This window comes from Stegostoma tigrinum, chromosome 7, assembly GCF_030684315.1.
Source record: "Stegostoma tigrinum isolate sSteTig4 chromosome 7, sSteTig4.hap1, whole genome shotgun sequence".
Taxonomy (NCBI): domain Eukaryota; kingdom Metazoa; phylum Chordata; class Chondrichthyes; order Orectolobiformes; family Stegostomatidae; genus Stegostoma; species Stegostoma tigrinum.
The window spans coordinates 68,217,679-68,240,912 of NC_081360.1; the positions used below are offsets into that span (position 1 = coordinate 68,217,679).

Consider the following 23,234-nt stretch of genomic DNA (forward strand, 5'->3'; position numbering starts at 1 on the left):
TGAACTATTAACAACAAGTGAACTACTTAAATTTCCAATGTCTTTCATTTTCTGAGAAGTGGAGAAATCTAACGTTTTGAAAATTTCAATGTGCATTTTGTATGCTTGAAATCACCAAAGAACATTTGCTGAGCAGGGCGTTTTTTTTTAAATCTATGTTTAACAGCTTGTTCAGTATTAAATCTAAATATCTCTCCTTGAATTTGTAACTCTTTCTGTTCCAAGTACTAGTGCACACAAATCACCTACTTGATCTCATACATCAAATTGAGGTGTAAGGCAAGCAAAACATGTATTTCTAGAGACCACTTCAGTCATTGTGATGCATGATTTATGCAAAAGATTTATGCAAAACTTAAGCAAAAGAGCCAGAATTTTGGCACTTAAGATCCAGGATCATCTTACACAGTAGTTTCATATATTGGATTTATGGTATCTTAAACATTTTAACATAATTTAAATTACTCTTGTTAAGCTCATTTTAGAAGGATTTAATTGTCAGTAAAGGAAAATTTTGAGGACCTATAAATTTATTACAATGTAAATGTAATGAGACACTGCTCTTCAATTACAGTTAATTTAAAATAAAAGAATAATTATATGATTGCAAAATTAACCTTTGAGCTTTGTGCCTCATTGACAATACAAAAATGTGTTTCTTCTCTAGGGTTATATAATTGTAGTCTCCTTCAAACACACCCAATGATGAAAATGAGCCACTAAAATCAATTTCATAAAATCAGGAAATAAGAACAGAGGAGCTAAATACCGAGGGCATTAAATGTTGAGTGTCTTAACATCTGCTTAAAAACATCCCTATTCTCATGTAATCGTTCAGTAGCCATGACATAGCCAGCACTTTGTAGACAATAGGATGCCTTCAATGAATGTAATCTTCAGAATCACAGTATCTCCAAGGCAGAAAATTAATGAGTAGAAGTTAAATGTCTCCTTTTCATGTGAACAAAATTGGTTTTCAAAGGATTAAGGGATTAACCCAATGTTAGCTCCCTGAAGTGGTTCAAATGCCTTAATATTCATTACAATGAAATAGAGCAAATTAAAATGGATTCTAAAAGCTTACACTTAAAATTCAATTCAAGGAAATTTCAAATCCTCTTGATTACAATGAAGTATGTATTTTACTTTCTTAATATTCATTGAACTAATATTACAGAACTAAAATTACAATCGAATTTTATGTGGTAAATTTTAAACTTCTGAAATTGCAGTAAACAGCCAAATGGTTCCAAGCCTCCCTTCTTCAGCCCAAGATCAATAGCCATGAGCTCAAACCCAAAGACTGCTTATCAATATTGCCTTTTTTTTCATATTTTCTATTTCTGGTCAATCTGCTCCACCTGAGAGAGAAAAAAAATGACTTCATATAACTAGTGTTTTTCACTTTAAGCACATCTGTGAGGGTTCATAATTTAGGCAAGAAACATTCAGTGAGTCTTACTCTAAAGCTTCTCAGCTGTAGGAATCTACCGGAACTTTTGTATAAAAAGAAGCAAGGAATTAGATCAGGAAAGGAAAACGAAAATACACCTAACTTCATATAATGACTAAAAATGTTGTCAGTTACTCTCCAATTTAGATTTTCCACTTTGAGAAAATAATAATGTTACATGAGCACAATAATGACTTTTTTATTTATACATATATACTATATATATATGGTGTACCAGGCCATCAAATATTGCCCATTTCAAACGTCCAGAGGGCAGTTCAGTGTCAATCACATTACTGTGGGTCAGAAATCTTATGAAGGCCAGGCCAGATAAGGATGGTAGGTTTCCTTCCTTAAAGGCCGTCAGTGAAACAGATGGTCTTTTTTTAATGGCAATTAGCAGCTGTTACATAGTCACCATTAGTCCAGTTTTTGTTATTCTAGATCATTTAAAATTAAATTTAAATTCCACTATTTCCTGAGTGTTTTTAAAACTATGTCCCTAGAACATTATCCAGGGGCTCTGAATTTCTAGTCTTGCCACATCACCACTGTGTTACTGCCTCCTCCATCTGTTTTTAATCTTTGTCTCAGCAGAAGCTACAGTTCAGATCCTTACAAATGAAAATCATTGCAACTAAACCAATTTGTGAGCTATCCTCTAGCCTTTAATAAACAATCATGGCTATTGTGTTATATATGTTGAAAACTGGTGTCCTGTCACTAAGTCACCCTTTATTTACACATGGAGAATCCTTGACACTGATCCAGCTCCCTCAGAACCAGCTCTCAGTGTGAGCAGGATATCTGACACTCCTGTTCTAATCTGACAGCCAGGATTCTCTGATTGAACCAGATTAACAGTTCCAATCAAGGAACTCATACTCTGTGAGGTCCACCTGGTTGACCTTGATAAAAACACTACAGCTGTGATTATGAGTTTCCAAATCAAGCTACTGCAAAATCCATTCAATGCAAGTTACTATTTGACTAATTAGCAATTCATACTCAATTCACTAATTAAGTTCAGACAATTCAAGCACAGGCTGCTAATGGTCATAACTTGGGAACTTCTAGATGAGCATAGGAGCCCATGTTTGTGTCAGGTTTTGGATTGCCAAACCTTACACAGCATCAACTTGATTGCAATATTCTATATTGAATAACAATATCTTGGATTCAGTGGGAGAATAGTGTCTGGTTGGACGGGCAACAGTGAGGATCCACATCTTTACTGGATTGACAACAGATAACATAAACACAAGAAGTGATATAGTGAACAACACAATGAACCACACATTATGGGAGTGGGTTTCTATTATCTTATTAACCTTAGCAAGAACACATACCATATTCAATTGAACATAAGTGAAGGAGTGGAATTTTCAGGAGGAACTATTTGTCTCTTTGCAAACTCAGTTGTGGCAGATCAATTCACAGATCAATTATTATTGCCTGGTCTTTATTGCAACCTCAGCCAACTAGTTTCAAGGGCTAGTAAGTGAAACCTTAACTATGTGACAGAAGTCTTCATGCAGTGGAAGTACAACATGAAAGGGTATGCATAATATGTATGCATGTGTGAAATAGCTTATAATGAGACTGTGACACTGATATTGCATCCAACTCTAACAGATGGTTATCTTCCCCAGCACATGCAAAGCTATTTGTTAAGCCTACTGATTACTAACCAATTTATCAAAGGCCTATTGTGAGGCACTTAGAGGTTGTATTCATTATGCCTGAGTCTTCTCCAGGATTCCAAAATGTTGCAACTTATTTCTTCATCATTGGCAAGAATCCATTTCAAACTTGCACTCTGGGTTTCTAGATGCACATGAGCAAAAAAAATTAAACGATTAAATAAATATATATATAGTAAACATTAAGCGTATTGAAAATGGTTAGGTCTCTGATCTTTCACAAAATGTTACAGACCTGAAATGTTACTTCTGTTTTCCTCTTCACAGATGCTGTGGGATCTGCTGAATATTTTCTGAATTTTCTGATTTATTGTGAAGATTAATTGTCTTCAAACACATTTTAAACTAAGAACTTATCTGACTTTACTGCCCCTGAAAAAGATAAGTTTAAGTTCAAGCTAAAGTTAACACTGGATAAAAATCTCTGATGCTGAACTAAATTAATCACATTAAATGCTGCCCTACACCCCAACTTTAACAACATCTGAAAATAAGATGATGCTTGGTTTAATTACTAGGAGCTAACCTACTGCCATTCATGCTTGAATGATAAACAGCTGAAATGGACTGGGCTCACTTTTGTTTAAAATTTTCTCTTTGCCAGTCCAACACCCAGCAGGTCTTGGGCTGACCTCTTAATAGGATTAAAAATGCCTACCATGATGAGATCAGAATCAGTATTTGCAAATAACCTTGTGCTTTTGAAAGAGACATTCAATGATTCTTCAATCATTTTGCATGTTCTTGTCTGTACTCTTATTGATTAGTTGACATTTTAACCTTAAGGATACTGTGTTAAAATTATTGAAGTGGCATCTCGCATTAATTATTTCTGGAAAGGTTTCATTGTTTTCCAATATAAACAATAAATATTTCATTTTAGATTAATAGATCAAGATATTGGTGTGATTAGAATTAAAATACTTTTGAATTTCTTTGCTCCTTTTGTGCCTTTCTTTTATTTCAAAAATCAATTAAAATCTAGAAGTAGGGTCTCAAAGCAAAGTCTATTTTGGGTATGCATGCAAGAGAATATACAATTACTACTAGCCTTAATCTATATCTACATCATTCGGTATATTCATTTTTGCCTAAATAGGCTGTAACAGTATAGTCTGTGACAACAGAATTGAATTGACGGAATTGAATGAAGTTTGAAGAGTATAAAGGGCATCTCGAAAACTGCAATCAATATTTAATGCATTTATGTGCTATTAATTTGTGCACTAACATGAGCCTGTCATCAACTGACTTATTTTAAGCAAGTTCATTGAGGAATTGAGGAATGCCAGACTTCTATTAGACATTCCTCTATTAGTAACTCCAATTATAATTTATTAGCCCATGTACAGCTGTGGTGAAATAAAAGATTTTCCTAGTCAAGTAGTTATAAACAGCATTAATGATTGCCTTGCTTTTATATTTAAACCATTTATACTACAATTAAGCAGAAGGGAGACTATTATATTTTTACTGTAATATTAATATTATCCAATTTACAGTATCTGTGGAGAAATTATTGATGACTTTGCCAATAGCCACTGGAGTTTGCAAGCTAATGGGCTTTTTGTGTATTTTTTTCATTCTACAAAACTGCCCTAATTTCAAGCCACAAAGTGCCCTCTCAGTGATAAAAGTATAACACCTTTTGTAGATAAACAACCTAAATTACTGTGAAAGAGAATGATAGAAAGTAAGGACAAAGATACAGGAGGTGCCTAAAAGTGTGGTTGATGTGCTAGGTTCAAAGATAATCGTAACTTGGTACAAAGCAGAATATACATGATAATTATCAAATGAATTAGTGTTTATGGAGAATGGGGGTTTACAAGTGAATGAAGAAATCAAGCTTTATCACATCTAAATTATCCAAGATCCAATAATAGATGAACAGTTTCTTTGTAATCAATGATTGAGAAAACCAAAGCCATTATCTTTAGTCCTGACTCATGCGTGAGGCCCCTACAATTGTTGTCATACATAGGCTTCCAGAGAAACAATGACTCTATTTTAAAATCCATGTACCTATACTCACATTTCTCCATGGCCTCAGCCCTCACAATGCTGTAATATTTTTCAGCCCCACAAACCTCCAAGATAGCTTCATTCCTCCAACTCTAGCTTCTTGAGCATTCCCCAATTTTTATTCCTCCTTTATTGGATACATAACATAGAACATGACAGCACAGTACAGGTCCTTTGGCCCTTGATGTTGTGCTGACCTGTCATACCGATCTCAAGCCCATCTAACCTACACTATTCCATGTACGTCCATATGCTTATCCAATGACGACTTAAATGTACCTAAAGTTGGCGAATCTACTACCGTTGCAGGCAAAGCGTTCCATTCCCTTACTACTCTGTGAGTAAAGAAACTACCTCTGACATCTGTCCTATATCTTTCACCCCTCAATTTAAAGCTATGCCCCTCGTGCTCGCCCTCACCATCCTAGGAAAAAGGCACTCCCTATCCATTAGATTCAATCTCAGCATATACCAACCAAGTCTGTTGTGCCCCTTTTTCTTCTTGTATTCTAATGCTTAAGTTCAGGAAAGGGTGGACTCGCCGTTGAAATTCCCCCTGGAACATGTTCATGGGAATTAATGGAAATAATATGAAAGAAATAGCATCATTTTTCAGCCTCAGTAAACCAAGTACGCATTGTTTCTGTCCAGCACTGGAGGCAGGAGGTGGTTAGAAAAATCACCATCCATATTATTTCCCAGTGAAATGGCATCATTGTTGATCCTAATGCTCTGACATCCTTTAAATTTCTTTCAATCGCATATAACTCTGTAAATGACTCGCATCTAAAAATACAGTTGCTTTTGTTTAGCTTTCTAGTTAATTGATTACTCCATTATGTTATAGCATCATGGAAATTTTTGTATATTTATAGATCCTACTTAAAAATGCTTCCTAGTTTAAAAGTTTGATTCAACCCTAGCTTAGACTCCAAAGTCAAGCTCACTGAAGATGTGTTGGATACACTGCAGGACTTCATAAATAATCACAGAAAGTTAAGATATACAGATTGCTACTACTTCAGAGACATTGAATTTCATTCAAGAGCAATGTAGTTTGAGAATGTATTTAATAAACTCCCTTAGTTATTATTAAATACTTGTTTTTTATGATTTAACTGTATTTTCTATAAGCAGATCCTTCATGTTAGTAACAGCCTTGTCAACATTTATTTTCATGTATAAGGGAAAAGAGACTTACTAAATGAAAAAAAGATAAGTACGTAGAAATTCCATTTCAGTGTAAAGTAGCTAACAGTGGTTAATAAACGTCAAAAGGAACTTAGATATTTCCAGTGGAATCTTCAAACATTTATGTGTGTGTTTCTATGTGTTTTTTTTTCATCAAAAGTTATATGATTAGCTACTGAATAATATCCAGTAGATAGCACAAGTATTTAGTATGAACAGTGCATGCCACTGAAAAGGTCATGCTTAATAGGTTACTTTTATTTCACTAGTCTACCGTGGTTGAACTGCAGAATGAATGCTTAGCCATAATGAACCTCGAGCCATATGCCTTCTGCTACAGATGTCTCGAGGTTCATTAGCTCATTAATGAGTCACATTAAAGTGTCCTAGAATCTGGGACCTATATCAATGACATTACATTTTGTGAAAACCCTTGTTAGAGATTTTAGTATTTTTAGGTGTGTTAACAACATGAGAATGCACAAGTACAACAGAAATTTATGACATAATGTAAAATTCAATTTTTATTATGGTGAGTGTTTTGAAAAGACCTAGAGAAAGTTATACAGTGACCATATCTATGATCAAATTTAATTTTTCCTATGGTCCTGGTTATTAGACTTATCTTGTTCAGAGGTTATAAAAATGGAATTAAGTAAATCATAAAGTTCTAATATATATATGTTTTGCACCCTGAAGAATAAGTCAAATAACAAAAGAAACAATGGTTCAGATTTTAAGGAGAGTGGTGAATAATGGTACCAGCCATTCTTTCTACTTACAGTTCCCACAGATTTCCTTAAGCTTTTGCACTAGATGTTACTGTAATTAGAGACTCAAAATAGTGAGATGACAATGGACCTGTATAAACACGGAAAGGAACTGTTTATCCTCTTTACAAATCAAATTGGAGAATTCTTACTAAGCTACACAGTCTGAAACAACGAGTATAGTTAGAACAGTTAATTAATTTTCATTTCAAATATAGAAGGTAAAACAAAGAAAGGGAAAGAAGGTGGCCAAAAGAAAGAAATAAAAAAGGAGTTTTAATTACATTTTAACTTTTACTTTAAAAACGGATCAATACCAGAGAAAATATCGTTGTCAGTAATTAAGATTAAAAAGCCAATTACAACAAAATGGGCTAACCTTAACTGCAGAACACCACTGGTCACAGATCTCCAGTCAGAAAAACACACTTCTACCACTAGCCTTTGTCTTCTATGATCAAGCCAGTTCTATATCCAAGGTGATGGTATGCGGGATAAGAGATGTTATGAGAAGGCCTTGATCACTCCTATGTGATCATTGAACTTTTTACAGCCCTGCAGCCAGACCTTTATGATGGCATCCATCTCCATAGCCACTTGTTGTCCTTCTACTTGCTGGCTATGCTTGGGAGGATCATCATGACCACCCAAGATTTCTTAAAAATTGCTTCCATAAGACCATAAGCGATAGGAGCAGTAATAAGACATTCAGCCCATTGGGCTGGCTCTCCCATTCAATCAAGAATAATATGTTTCTTAAGCCCAGAGATAATGGGAACTGCAGATGCTGGAGAATTCCAAGATAATAAAATGTGAGGCTGGATGAACACAGCAGGCCAAGCAGCATCTCAGGAGCACAAAAGCTGATGTTTCGGGCCTAGACCGTTCATCAGAGAGGGGGATGGGGAGAGGGAACCGGAATAAATAGGGAGAGAAGGGCAGGCGGACCAAAGATGGAGAGTAAAGAAGATAGGTGGAGACAGTATAGGTAGGGAGGTAGGGAGGGGATAGGTCAGTCCAGGGAAGACGGACAGGTCAAGGAGGTGGGATGAGGTTAGTAGGTAGATGGGGGTGCGGCTTGGCGTGGGAGGAAGGGATGGGTGAGAGGAAGAACAGGTTAGGGAGCCAGAGACAGGTTGGACTGGTTTTGGGATGCGGTGGGTGGGGGGGAAGAGCTGGGCTGGTTGTGTGGTGCAGTGGGGGGAGGGGACGAACTGGGCTGGTTTAGGGATGCAGTTGGGGCAGGGGAGATCCTGAAACTGGTGAAGTCCACATTGATACCATTAGGCTGCAGGGTTCCCAGGCCGAATATGAGTTGCTGTTCCTGCAACCTTCGGGTGGCATCATTGTGGCACTGCAGGAGGCCCATGATGGACATGTCATCTAAAGAATGGGAGGGGGAGTGGAAATGGTTTGCGACTGGGAGGTGCAGTTGTTTGTTGCGAACCGAGTGGAGGTGTTCTGCAAAGCGGTCTCCAAGCCTCCGCTCAGTTTCCCCAATGTAGAGGAAGCCACACCGGGTACAGTGGATGCAGTATACCACATTGGCAGATGTGCAGGTGAACCTCTGCTTAATGTGGAATGTCATCTTGGGGCCTGGGATAGGGGTGAGGGAGGACGTGTGGGGGCAAGTGTAGCATTTCCTGCGGTTGCAGGGGAAGGTGCCGGGTGTGGTGGGGTTGGAGGGGAGTGTGGAGCGAACAAGGGAGTCACGGAGAGAGTGGTCTCTCCGGAAAGCAGACAGGGGTGGGGATGGAAAAATGTCTTGGGCGGTGGGGTCGGATTGTAAATGGCGGAAGTGTCGGAGGATGATGCGTTGTATCCGGAGGTTGGTAGGGTGATGTGTGAGAACGAGGGAGATCCTCTTAGGGCGGTTGTGGCGGGGGGGGGGGGGGGGGTGTGAGGGATGTGTTGCGGGAAATACGGGAGATGCGGTCAAGGGCGTTCTCGATCACTGTAGGGGGAAAGTTGCGGTCCTTAAAGAACTTGGACATCTGGGATGTGCGGGAGTGGAATGTCTTATCGTGGGAGCAGATGCGGCGGAGGCGGAGGAATTGGGAATAGGGGATGGAATTTTTGCAGGAGGGTGGGTGGGAGGAGGTGTATTCTAGGTAGCTGTGGGAGTTGGTGGGCTTGAAATGGACATCAGTTACAAGCTGGTTGCCTGAGATGGTGACTGAGAGGTCCAGGAAGGTGAGGGATGTGCTGGAGATGGCCCAGGTGAACGGAAGGTTGGGGTGGAAGGTGTTGGTGAAGTGGAGGAACTGTTCGAGCTCCTCTGGGGAGCAAGAGGCGGCGCCGATTTCTTCAAGGACCGCAACTTTGCCCCCACAGTGATCGAGAACGCCCTTGACCGCGTCTCCCGTATTTCCCGCAACACATCCCTCACACCCCGCCCCCGCCACAACCGCCCAAAGAGGATCCCCCTCGTTCTCACACACCACCCTACCAACCTCTGGATACAACGCATCATCCTCCAACACTTCCGCCATTTACAATCCGACCCCACCACCCAAGACATTTTTCCATCCCCACCCCTGTCTGCTTTCCGGAGAGACCACTCTCTCCGTGACTCCCTTGTTCGCTCCACACTCCCCTAGAACCCCACCACACCCGGCACCTTCCCCTGCAACCGCAGGAAATGCTACACTTGCCCCCACACCTCCTCCCTCACCCCTATCCCAGGCCCCAAGATGACATTCCACATTAAGCAGAGGTTCACCTGCACATCTGCCAATGTGGTATATTGTAACCATTGCAACCGGTGTGGCTTCCTCTACATTGGGGAAACCAAGCGGAGGCTTGGAAACCGCTTTGCAGAACACCTCCGCTCGGTTCACAACCATCAACTGCACCTCCCATTCACAAACCATTTCCACTCCCCCTCCCATTCTTTAGATGACATGTCCATCATGGGCCTCCTGCACTGCCACAATGATGCCACCCGAAGGTTGCAGGAACAGCAACTCATATTCCGCCTGGGAACCCTGCAGCCTAATCGTATCAATGTGGACTTCACCAGTTTCAGGATCTCCCCTTCCCCAACTGCATCCCTAAACCAGCCCAGTTCGTCCCCTCCCCCCACTGCACCACACAACCAGCCCAGCTCTTCCCCCCCACCCACTGCATCCCAAAACCAGTCCAACCTGTCTCTGGCTCCCTAACCTGTTCTTCCTCTCACCCATCCCTTCCTCCCACGCCAAGCCGCACCCCCATCTACCTACTAACCTCATCCCACCTCCTTGACCTGTCCGTCTTCCCTGGACTGACCTATCCCCTCCCTACCTCCCCACCTATACTCTCTCCACCTATCTTCTTTACTCTCCATCTTTGGTCCGCCTGCTCCTCTCTCCCTATTTATTCCAGTTCCCTCTCCCCATCCACCTCTGTGATGAAGGGTCTAGGCCCGAAACGTCAGCTTTTGTGCTCCTGAGATGCTGCTTGGCCTGCTGTGTTCATCCAGCCTCACATTTTATTATGTTTCTTAAGCCCATTGTTTTGCCTTCTCTTCATAGCCATTGATACCCTTACTATGCACTAACCTGTCGATTTCTGGCTTGAAGACACTGAATGACTCAACCTCTACAAATTAACTATCCTCTGCTTTAAAAAACAATCCTCTTCATCACAGTTGTACAGAGTCATTCCTTCACTCTTAAGCTGCGTCCACAGGTCCTAGACTCTCCTACTTATGGAAACATTTCCTCCATGTCCACTCCATCCAAGCATCTCATTATTCTGTAAATTTCAATGAGATCATTCACTCATCTTTCTAAACTCCATTGAGCACAGACCTAGAATTCTCAATGACTCCTCAATTGGCCTTATTCCCAGGATTATTCTTTTGGATATCCACTATATCTTGTCAAAGGCCAGCACATCCTTTCTTATATATAGGGCCTAAACTGCTCATAATATTCCAAATGCAGTTTGACCAAAGCCATGTACAGCTTCAGTGGTACATCCCTACTTTTGTATTACAGCCCTCTTGAAATGAATGTTAACATTGCATTTGACCTCTTAAAACAAAACCTTCAATGTGACATCAGAAAACCTGGTAGCTGTCTCCCTGGCCTTGTGCCCCTTTGATAGTCCTCATCTTTCCCTCAACATCTTTCATAAACAGCCCTAGCAGCTGATGCAGCATGCAAGCACCTTGGAAGGCACAGGCTGCCTTTTCCAAAGGTTACATATAGCAATAAGTCATGCTGACAAGTTCAGGATGCAGCCAGACATAATTAATGCTCACACCACAGTCATAGCGTTGAACTAAGATTGACAACCCTCCTGGAATGGTCAGGCCTCTAGTAGAACGTCCATCACTATCCCAGTGGTCAAAGGAAATGGTATGGGAGATTACAAAATTATATTATAAATGCTGTAGCTCCTGCTAATCGTGCACTGTCTGCAACAAGTGACCAGAGCTGAAGAGTTTGGTCATTGCTCCAAAGAAAAGAATGAACATGAGTTGCTTGTCTTGTTCCCTGTGCACTGAGGTACATCGGACACATCACCTAGAATCATGCTGGCAGTAATATTGACGACATGTCCATCCAATGTCAGACACCATGGCAGCAACTCAGAGGAGTACTCATTTTCTTGGCACATTCAGCTCACAGTACCTACGGGCTGTTTGTGTACTCAATAAAGCAACCAAACTACATGATGATGCAAGGCTGCTGGATCCAGTGCACTAATCCTCTTGTGCTCCCTTTCAGCAAGATCACATTTGGGGAAACACCAGTTCTTGGTCGCTTTTATAATGTAAGTTACTGGGAAACATTGCAAAAATGTATGTTCCACTAACACTTTATTGTAAATGCATCAGAGCTAGTGGATAATTTAATTTTGAAAAGTACTTGTGCTTAACCTTCACGTTGAAAAATGTTCAAGTGCACAAATTTAAGCATATATTCAATAGCCCTTTTTACCGAAACAGTCCACCGCAGAGTGTGTTCACACAGCAGAATCTGCCCGGACTTGAGCTCCAATGGGGAGGCAGTGAATCCCCAACATAATTTGCTTGCTAAACCCTTCCCTAGAATCTGCTTCCCCTTAGAATGAGTTCATACCTTGCTGCCAGCCTCACATGACATTACTACAGCAGCCACTTTCCAGTTTATGTCCATCCCGGGTTGGCAACCCGTGATGAACAAGCATAAATAAATTTGTATACAGCTTGTATCACCTCAACTGGACAAATAGCAACCAATCACTATGATTCATGCGTCTTCGAGAAGGCTTCATAGAATTTTTAGCCTTTACTTCCTATTTTAGAGATTGTTATAAATGTACATTTATATCACAATCAAAACATTTCTAATGGAGTGCACTGCATTATTTGGAGTTATTGCCCTTTAAATGGCATTGTGCTAAATCAATAATGTTTCTAATTCCATTTTTCCTATTTTGTTAAGGTTCACAGAATCTTGGTTGCTCTTACTTTGTCTTGATTGTTTCCACATTACAGCATTTTCTGAAGCCTCCCACTTATCTTTAATATTTTAAAATTTTATGTATGTGTATACCTCTGAGATTTCCTTGAGGTAATTTAAGAATCTTAAAATATGGGGGAGGTACATAAAAATGATGTGTGGGCTGTTTACTGGCATCTAGAACAGTTTTTTTAAAGATTAGAGCTAGATAGATTCCAAGGAAGGGTCACCAGGCCAAAAGCGTTAACTCTGATTTTTCTTCACAGATGCTGCCAGACCTGCTGAGCTTTTCCAGCAACTTCTGTGTTTGTGTAGATAGATTCTTGATTACCAGAGGGCTGAAAGATTGTCAGAGGTAAGCATCAGTGTGGAGTTGAGCTTAGAATCAGATAAAATGATGATCTTACTGAATGGCAGAGCAGGGACAAAGGGCCGAGTGGCCTACTCTTTTTCCTTGTCTGTATGCTCATGTTATATGGATTCTGGTGTAACCCATGTATGCAGTTGTATTTGCTTCTTTGGTACATTTTAGGAAATTCAAAGATAATTTCCAAAGTAAGTTCCACTTCCACTTCTCCCCTTTATTGTTTATGATCGTATCCTCTATTTGCCTATTTGTTGTATATTTTGGCTTTGAAAAAGCAGAAAATTAAGTTGATTTGGAATTTTGCAATTTGGTAAAGCACGCAGCATGTATCCAACTCAGAGGCTTATGTGGATTGAGATAAGTGCATACTATATGCAACTAAGTTGTGTTACACTGACTGTAGATATAATGCCCTTGAAAGTTCTGTGTGATTGATCAAGCTTTCAATTGTACATTTCATCTTGAATATGTGACTTGCTAGTCTGCATATACACATATGAGATGCTCTAAAAATGTCTAGGTTTATGTAAATTGTAAGACTGGTCAAGTAATAATTGTATTGAACAAGTTAATAAACAACAACTTACAGCAAGCAGTCTTAGGTTTCTTCCAAATACATGGTGTTGTTTTGTTGTGTAACCTGCCAGATATCTTAAATTAGCTGGCCTGTTCTGCATCTGCTCTCAAGTCCTGTAAATAGTATATCCAACAATATCCTGTAAACAGTATATACAACATTAACTCACTATACAGTGGGTTTGGCTATTCTGTCACCTGTCAGAATGCATTTCATGCCTTTACATTAGGTTTCATTTCAATTCATTTTACCCTGCTACATCTTTACCCCTTTAGTCTTGTCAAAACTTTGAAATGCATGCTTTTTTCGCAGACGATTTTAAGAATCGTTTCCCCTTAAGCATTGTATATTTATAAGTGCCTGTATTCTTTTAAATTATACCTGAAGTATATTTTTGTAATGCCGTGTCATCGTTGCCATTGCTATAAAACCCAACCTTCATTGTTAGGTACCTAAAAAAGTGAAGGAATTCACATTGATAAAAGATGTGCAATTAGCTAGAAATTCAAGCTTACACTTAAATATGACCACAAAAGTCATACAGATTTTTCAAATTAAAAGAGATAATATTTTGATACACAGCATCTTGCTTTTCTTACTTAAATCTAAGTTTAAGGTTGCTCACTCCGATTTAATATTATCCACTAAAATGCCTTAGAAAAAATATAAGCCTCAAAACATTAATAGAGTACTTCAATGATTTTCTTATCTTCTTTTTCAGGATGCTGACGATTGACATCACTTGGAAATGTTGGGGGACTTCTGTTTAGCTTTGCTTCTACTATCAATGGCAATTATTTTAAATATCATCTAAACCAGAAGTACATTCTAAAAATTGCACTTGCACTAGCTTACTGTTATTCATCCACACATGCCAAACTTCCTTAATTCATGAAACACTATGTAATGTACTTCTTGTTGCCTTCTCTAACTGTCAATTCTTATTGTTTCTTTCCTGATGTTTAGGCAATATTTTCAACGCCATGTTGGACATGTGTGGTGATGCAAGCAATGGAGTCGATAGACTGTGAAAATGAGTCTAACAGAACTGACTATATGATTGAAAATTACATCGTATTGTTTTGTTAAATTCCTAGCATAGTTGTGTGGGTAGCAAGGAGGGATATACAGATTGGTGTAGGAGTGCAACTGGGAAGGATAGTAGCATCATTATTTTCACCATTGTTGTCATAATGATGGCTTCTGAGTGATGTCAGTGTGAAAACTCTACTTAAAACAAATTATCAAAAGAAGTTGATAGAAAAAATAAATATAAACCATTTTTGTAACATAGAGAAACCTATCAGTATGTTTTAAAAACATTTGTTATGGGTATCGGAGTGTTGGAAAAGCCTTATACTACATCAAAAGCACAGATTTTGTAATTTTTGCTAATTAACTTCCATGACAATTTACTTGATGTTGGAAGCTTGCCTGAGAGCATTAATTATTGAAAGTTATACAATATTATGATCAATCAATGATCAAAATATTAAATTTCTGGTTTGTAAAACTCAAAATGTGCGAAAGTATTTGAGTGTCAATAGGATATGTTCCCCAGGATAAGGATTTAAGTTCAAATTACTTAGTTAATCCCTTCCATTTCATTTCAAGGAAAATCTAACAGAAGTGCAAGGAATTTTGATGTGCACATAATTTAATGAGTCAGATAAAACTCCTGAAAAAGCATCTACTATCTTATCCTATTATTTTCCTGTTAAAGATTTAAGTACTGAAATTTTCACTTTTGAAAATCCATTAAATCCTTGCATACATATGTTTTACGCTTGACATTTATGTTACAAATCGATATTATTTCATTGGAGAAAATATATTTGTTTATCTGAAGCCTTTTGTGATATTTTATTTATTACCATTATATAGTGTCTTCGTGTCAATATGTCTACTTAAAAAGATATATTAATGCCTTAAAAATTAATTTATGAATGCAATGCAAACTGTGATTAAACTTTTGTTGAAATAGAACTCTGGTCCTCTTGTTGACAGTCTCTTGCTTTTCATTTTGTTTAACAGCTTTTGTTTTCTGCTTAAAGTACGTGACATCTGTTGAATTAATAATCCTGGGATTATTCTTTTGCAAAGATCAGTGCAGCAAACATCCGATGTCCCAAATCATCAAGAGGGACAAAGCTTTTAATGTGACATGTTGTATTGTTCTTAATAAACAAAGTCCTCACTTTGAAGTGGAAAATTTGTGTCTGTGAAAGGGATCAGTAACTGTGAAGAATGTTGACATTATTTCAAATTTTTCTGCCATTTTTTTCCTTTTAGTGTTTTCTTCCTTTTCTTTACTTGTACTGAAGATCCAGTTCAAGATCTAATCAATTTTTTTTGAAATTATTAATGGTATTGAATTCAGAAACTGCTTGATGAGTTGTTCATTGCTTTCTAATAACCTAAAACAGGCAATGAGCCACTTGATCCCTTTGCTCAATCCTATTAAGACCCCCTTGGAGTTTTGGTAGATACCTGCTTATCACAATACTGTTACTGTGACAACCAGGTCCTGATCAGCAACAAAAAGACAAGATGATTGGTAGAACTGCTTTCACATATAGGGCTTTAAAGAGAAGAGCCGGAAGCTGACCTTTGTAAATAAAGATTATTTCTCATATGTTGCACAGTACCTGGAATGCTACATTATTGGTCTTAAATTTGCTGTAATTAAGGAATTTGGACAGATCCTTTGCATTTTGTAATCAAAATTAAAAAGTAAATATGTTTCTGGTAATAGTCAACTCATTATAATACCTTTGTAATAGGTCATTTTTAGGGACAGTACAAGGATCAATGAAATAGTGTTCAGCCGAAAGAAGTTATTTTCACTGATTTTAGACTAATAATCTATTTTCAATTACCAATACAATGATTTGATACTGTTTGAATGCTATCTTTTAATTAGAAAAAAACCATTAACTTCAATTTGATCAAACTTGCTCTTTTGTTGATAACAGTTCTTCATATTGTATCTTAGTTCAAAAAAGAATAATCAATAATTACCCCTTCTCAATTCCCATCCAACTTCCGAGTCTTTTAATTTTGTAACATTGTTCCAATTTTGTTGAGCTTTTCTTCAATTTTGAATCCATTCTATAGACAATAAGAAAGACAAAGGCCTGGCAATTCTTGCACCCTGCATGAATTCAGAGCAGGCTGATCCTTTCAGAATTCTCATGGTTAGCTAATTTCAATTATGCTGGCAAGACAAGTGCAAGAGTCCTCTCAATTGGAGAAATGTTGCCATGGAAGAATGAAAAATTCTGCAAAATATGAAACCGGGGTATGATTTCCATATTTAAAGAGCATCTGAATTTAAAGAACTGAACAGGCTTCTGGAAGACGCAGTTGTATAGAAGAAGAGAAAAGCAAGCAGTGAAGTCTTCTGAGGCTATGCTACAAATATTGTTGAAATAAACGATAGAACTTAGGATTGCAATAGCTGAAATACCAGGCAGTCCCACACCCAGAAAATAGGGGAAATGTAGAAGGATATGGTTGTGCCTTTGTGTGAAATCATCATGAGGACTCATTTGCAGAAATGAAGTAATTTTAAATAATTACCTAGAACTCCAACAGAATTTGTTTTGACAATTTTCAGCATATTTTGACATACATTGACATACTTTTATCCAACAGATTTCATTCTCACTTAAAAACATGTAAAATTTAATATTATTTCCAATAAAATGCAACCTTTCAGCTATCAATTGTTATCAATTGCACTGAACAGCAATCATTAGATTACAACTTGATATCTCAAGTAGTTAATTGGCATCCACTATAGTAGCATGATACTCAAGCATTTTTAAGTTAGCATCATTGATTTCCTTCAGTACATAAAGGAGGACACCAAATGAGAAAATAAACAAAGATTTGACTAAGTCCCATGCATACATTATCATCGGTCTTTTTGACATTTTCTCAGCAGCAGTTGAGTAGCTCTGTCTTAAGAATTCTCGCATCCTTTTTATTTTTTTGTGGATCTTTGATGTGCTAAGTGTAACAACATTGTTTTGATTACTTAAGAACGTTTTGGTATAAAGTCAATCCTGAATTACATTACGCTAATGCTTATAATATAAGAATGTAAGATAATCAAAGCAGTCAATTCATCTATGTGTTGTAACAAGAAAGAAATGTTCAGTACAGCATCCACTTTAAAAATGTTGTTGGTTATATACATTCATTGAAAAAATGTTTAAACTCACCCTAAAATAGATATGTATTGTAAACAATTTGTAAGGCGATTCTTCAAGGTGGCTATTTGATAGCTAAATAAATTCTGGTGATGCCAGTGTTGGCTTGACAGATTGTTTTTTATCATCTTCAGCATGGTTAGCAGGCAAAAGTTCACAATCAATATTTGGCACATTGTCCATAGTCATACCAGTAGTAATATACACACGGATAACTTTCATTGACGTTATATGCTGGTTGAATAGACTTGCTTCATACTAAACAAATCTGCTGAAGTGTAATTCCAATTAGCAAATCATAGCAGAGTACATCCTCCGTTCATCATGCTACAGCTAATCTCCTCACCACAGCAATCTATACAAAACTATACCTAAAATCTCATGCGTTGATACTTGGATATCACACGCATTTCAGAATACTTCCAGCCAAATAAAATCTTCCAAAAAAGACAACTTGATAAAATCCTACTCTTCAGTGCAGAATACCAAAGGCTACACACAAGCAAGCCTTGGATCTTGTTACAGTGGAAAGAGAGCAGGATTTTTGGTGTCGGCCATGCGTTTTTCACACCAGATAAAATCTCCTTCCCATTTACTGATGTCATTTTCTCTACTGCATTCCTCTGAAATGGCAGTATCAATTTGATGCTTGACAGTTCGATTTTGCAAGTGAATGTAGAAGCTTACAGCCTTGGAACCAAGAGGCAATCCCACGCTAAGTTCAGGAATTGTAAGCATAGAAGTGACAGCATTTGTTATCAGCATCACAGGCTTATTAGCACCATGGACAAGTCTCAATATGGCAATGCTGTTGTTGATCTGGATTTGGAGCAGAGTCAAAAGTCACGCAACACCAGATTATAGTTTATTTGAAATCACAAGCTTTCAGATCGCCGCTCCTTCATCAGGTGCACTGACAGAGCGCAAACAGACACAGTGTTTATACACAGAGAGATCAGAGTATCATACAACTGATGTGAGTGGAGCAAACAAACGTAAAATAGCTGATGGAAATCTTTGTTAGAAAGGAGATCCAAATTTCAATTGATTAAGATGCAAATTCCAGAATCAGATTCAAGTCATTGCCCCGAGATAATTAAAGGTTTTATGCTTAACATTCCAAACTTCAATCAGATAGAGATGCAAAAGGTGACATCTCAGGTCAGACACTGAGTTGTAGGTGTGAGGCTTTATTCAGGATCTGTCTCCGAGGTTTAACCTGGAATCACGCATGTTTCATTCTGAAAGCAGGAATTCATGAAATGCCACACTGACTGAATGTGACTACAAATTGTATCAGAGAGAATGGGAACTGCAGACGCTGGAGAATTCAAGATAACAAAGTGTGGAGCTGGATGAACACAGCAGGCCAAGCAGCATCTCAGGAGCACAAAAGCTGACGTTGACCTATCCCCTCCCTACCTCCTCACCTATACTCTCCTCTCTACCTATCTTCTTTTCTCCATCTTCGGTCCGCCTCCCCCTCTCTCCCTATTTATTCCAGTTCCCTCTCCCCATCCCCCTCTCTGATGAAGGGTCTAGGCCCGAAACGTCAGCTATTGTGCTCCTGAGATGCTGCTTGGCCTGCTGTGTTCATCCAGCTCCACACTTTGTTATCTTGAATTCTCCAGCATCTGCAGTTCCCATTATCTCTGATACAATTTTAACCTCACTGCGAAGCCTCTTCCAGGGATGCCTCACCTGAAGAAGTTACCCTCCTCCCTCCGGACCAACCTCAGGGAATCTTTTTTCCACTGCAACTCTCTTGTAATACCTGTCCATCTTCCCTGGACTGACCTATCCCCTCCCTACCTCCTCACCTATACTCTCCTCTCCACCTATCTTCTTTTCTCTCCATCTTCGGTCCGCCTCCCCCTCTCTCCCTATTTATTCCAGTTCCCTCTCCCCATCCCCCTCTCTGATGAAGGGTCTAGGCCTGAAACGTCAGCTTTTGTGCTCCTGAGATGCTACTTGGCCTGCTGTGTTCATCCAGCTCCACACTTTGTTGTCATGACTACAAATTGTGTTTTTTTTTAGTAAAATTGAATGTATCTGCAAATGGACAAACATCTTGGATGAAATGATTCACCCCGTAGATGTGTGTGTGTGTGTGTGTGTGTGTGTGTGTGTGTGTGTGTGTGTGTGTGTATGTGTGTGTGCACGCGCATGTGTGTATCTGCACATAAGAGAGAAAGAGAGAGACGAAATGTATGTGCGTATGTGAGAAAAATTGTGAGAGAAGCGATTCTGTCAAAACAGGAGAGCAAGGATGATTTTATAGATACAGAACAATGTGGTGAAGTCATCTGTAGTCTGACATAAACACATGATCACTGTTCAGGCCATCTTTATGGGTACGGTACTTGGTTATCAGTCCCTGTTCAGCAATTCTGCATTGTTCTGTATCCCAGTGTCCACCTTGGACGACGCTTAACCGAAGATCGGAGGCTGAATGCCCTTGATTACCGAAGTATTCCTCCACTGGGAGGGAGTATTCCTGTTTGACAATTGTTGCATGGTATCAATTCATCCATTTTTGTAGTGTCTGCATGGTCCCATCAATATACCATGCCTCAGGGCATCTCTTGCCTGCAGCGTATGAGAGAGACAACATTGGCTGAGTCACATGAGTATCTGCCATGTAGATGGTGGATGGTGTTCCCACATGTGACAGTAGTACCCATGCTGATGTTCTGACATGCCTTGAGAAGGTTGCCATGGCAGTGTCGTACAGTGTTGTGGTGGATGTTGTCCTGAAGGCTGGGTTGTTTGCTGTGGACAACAGTCTGTTTAAGGTTTGGTGGTTGTTTGAAGGTGAGAAATGGAAGTGTAAGGATGACCTTGGTGAGGTGTTCATTGACATCAATAACATGTTCAAGGCTCTGAAGAACACGGTGTAGTCTCTCTGCTTAATACAAAGGGTACACTATTGGTTGTATCCTGTGTCTGTCTTCTGTGGTGGTTATTGCTGTTTTTCACTTTGGCACATTCGATCTGGCAATGGATGAGTTGCAAATCATATCCCGTTCTTATGAGGCTGTCCTTCAACACCTTCAGGTGTCTGTCATGCCCTCCACATCTGAACAGATCCTCTGTGTGTGCAGGGCTTGCCTGTAGTAGATGGCTTTTTAAAAAAATACGTTTAGGGTGGAAGCTAGAGAAGTGCAACTTTGTGCGGTTACCTGTGGGCTTGTGGTAGAGTGAGATACTGAGGTGTCTGTCTTTGATGGAGCTGCAGGTGTCCAAGAGTGAGATTGATTCTAAAGAGTAGTCCATGGTAAGCCTGATGGTAGGATGAAACTTATTGATATTGCTATGTAGTTGTTGCAGTGATTTCTCGACATGAGTCCAAAGGAGGAAAATGTCATCAATGTATCTGATGTACAGTGTTAGTTGGAGGTCTTATACAGCAAAGAAGTCTTGCTCAGTGCATGAAAATATTGGCATATTAGGGTGCAAATTTGGTCCCAATGGTGTTCTGTACGTCTGGATGAAAAATTGATTGTCAAAGGTGAAGACATTGTGGTTAAGGATGAAGCGGATGAGTTGTAGGATGGCATCGGCAAACTGGCAGTTATTAGTCTTATATACTGAGACTTGCAGCGATGCTGTAATCATGGAGGATGCTGGTGCTAAAATATTCATTCTGACAAGGAATTGTGCTGGTTTGACTGGTCCTTGGGTGGTGAGTTTCTGTAAGAACTCTTTAGTGTCCAGACAGAAGCTGGAAGTTCCTTGTACAATGGGTTTCATTGTGCCCTTGACATAGTCAGAAAAGTTCTCACACAGGGTCTCATTGCCTGATATGAACGGATGCCCAGATGTGTTGGCTTTATGTACATGTAATGAGAGTACATAAGAAACTCTGAGTGGCTGAATCAAAAGTCTTGATCAGTCTGTTGAGTTGATGAGTGTGTACTTTGGTTGGATCGTCAGGGGGTTGTCTGCAGTGTTCCATGGTTGTTTCGTTGTCAGTACACTTCTTTGCAATAGTCTGTTCTGTTCTGTATGACAATGGTTCCTCCTTTGTCTGCTGGTTTGATGACAATGTTGTGATTTGTCTTCTGAGCATGGACGGCATTGCATTGTGCTTGTGTGACATTCTGCAATACCATGTGATTGCAACTGATGAATCTGGCGTTAACGCATCTCCTGACGGTTTGAGCATGCATGTCAAGCCTAGGACAGTGGCCTTTTGGTGTGATCAATTTGACTCTTTCTTCTTTGGTTGCTGCACCACGGATTTCTCTGTCAACTTTTTGAGTTCATTGGGTGTCCCATTGGGCTCGCTGCTGACATCCTGGGGTTTGTCAGAGAATTCCCAGAGCCTCATTCTCCTGATGAATTCATCTGTGTCTGCCGTGAGACCAATTGGTACATTTTGGCAGTGGGGCAGAAATTAAGTCTTTAGCTGAGTACTTTAATTTTGTCTGGTTAAAGGGTGTGGTCAAAAGATTTCCCTGTGGTGGTACCACTTTTAACTGTGGAGCCTGGGTAGGCCTGGTTACTGCTGGTGGTGATGCTAAGGCTCTCTAATTTCCTGTTCTTGGTGTGCATGTAGGTACTGTAGTTCCATTGCTTCGTCTGCTTGGCGATGTCCTGCAATTGTTCTGCTGCATCTTAAGCACAAGCTGAGAATACGGACTTTATCCTGCTGTCGTGTTGATGATTGAGGAGTTTGTGAGAGATATGACAGCAGAGTCTCCCAGCGTAATCTGTGTTGTAGGTTGACTCGAGTGGAGTGACTTGGTGACTCTCTCTCTCTCTCTCTCAAACACACACACAGACACACACACACACACACACACACACACACAAATCTGTGGGGTGACTCATTTCATCCAAGATGTTTGTCCATTTGCAGATACATTCTGAGATAATGGGAACTGCAGATGCTGGAGAATTCCAAGATAATAAAATGTGAGGCTGGATGAACACAGCAGGCCAAGCAGCATCTCAGGAGCACAAAAGCTAACGTTTCGGGCCTAGACCCTTCATCAGAGAGGGGGATGGGGAGAGGGAGCTGGAATAAATAGGGAGAGAGGGGCAGGCGGACCGAAGATGGGGAGTAAAGAAGATAGGTGGAGAGAGTATAGGTGGGGAGGTAGGGAGGGGATAGGTCAGTCCAGGGAAGACGGACAGGTCAAGGAGGTGGGATGAGATTAGTAGGTAGATGGGGGTGCGGCTTGGCGTGGGAGGAAGGGATGGGTGAGAGGAAGAACCGGTTAGGGAGGCAGAGACAGGTTGGACTGGTTTTGGGATGCAGTGGGTGGGGGGGAAGAGCTGGGCTGGTTGTGTGGTGCAGTTGGGGGAGGGGACGAACTGGGCTGGTTTAGGGATGCAGTTGGGGAAGGGGAGATCCTGAAACTGGTGAAGTCCACATTGATACCATTAGGCTGCAGGGTTCCCAGGCCGAATATGAGTTGCTGTTCCTGCAACCTTCGGGTGGCATCATTGTGGCACTGCAGGAGGCCCATGATGGACATGTCATCTAAA

General features: G+C 39.7%; 1 long non-coding RNA gene across 1 annotated transcript; it reads right to left on the minus strand.

Annotated features, from left to right (window-relative positions):
- Nucleotides 1–1,254: 1,254 nt before the first annotated feature.
- On the minus strand, nt 1,255–3,485 carry LOC132209823 (uncharacterized). Its single transcript, XR_009445956.1, has 3 exons — nt 3,392–3,485; nt 3,145–3,280; nt 1,255–1,361 (listed from the first exon to the last, which is right to left on the minus strand). It is a non-coding gene; the product is annotated as an uncharacterized LOC132209823 (long non-coding RNA).
- Between the last annotated feature and the right edge of the window lie 19,749 nt (nt 3,486–23,234).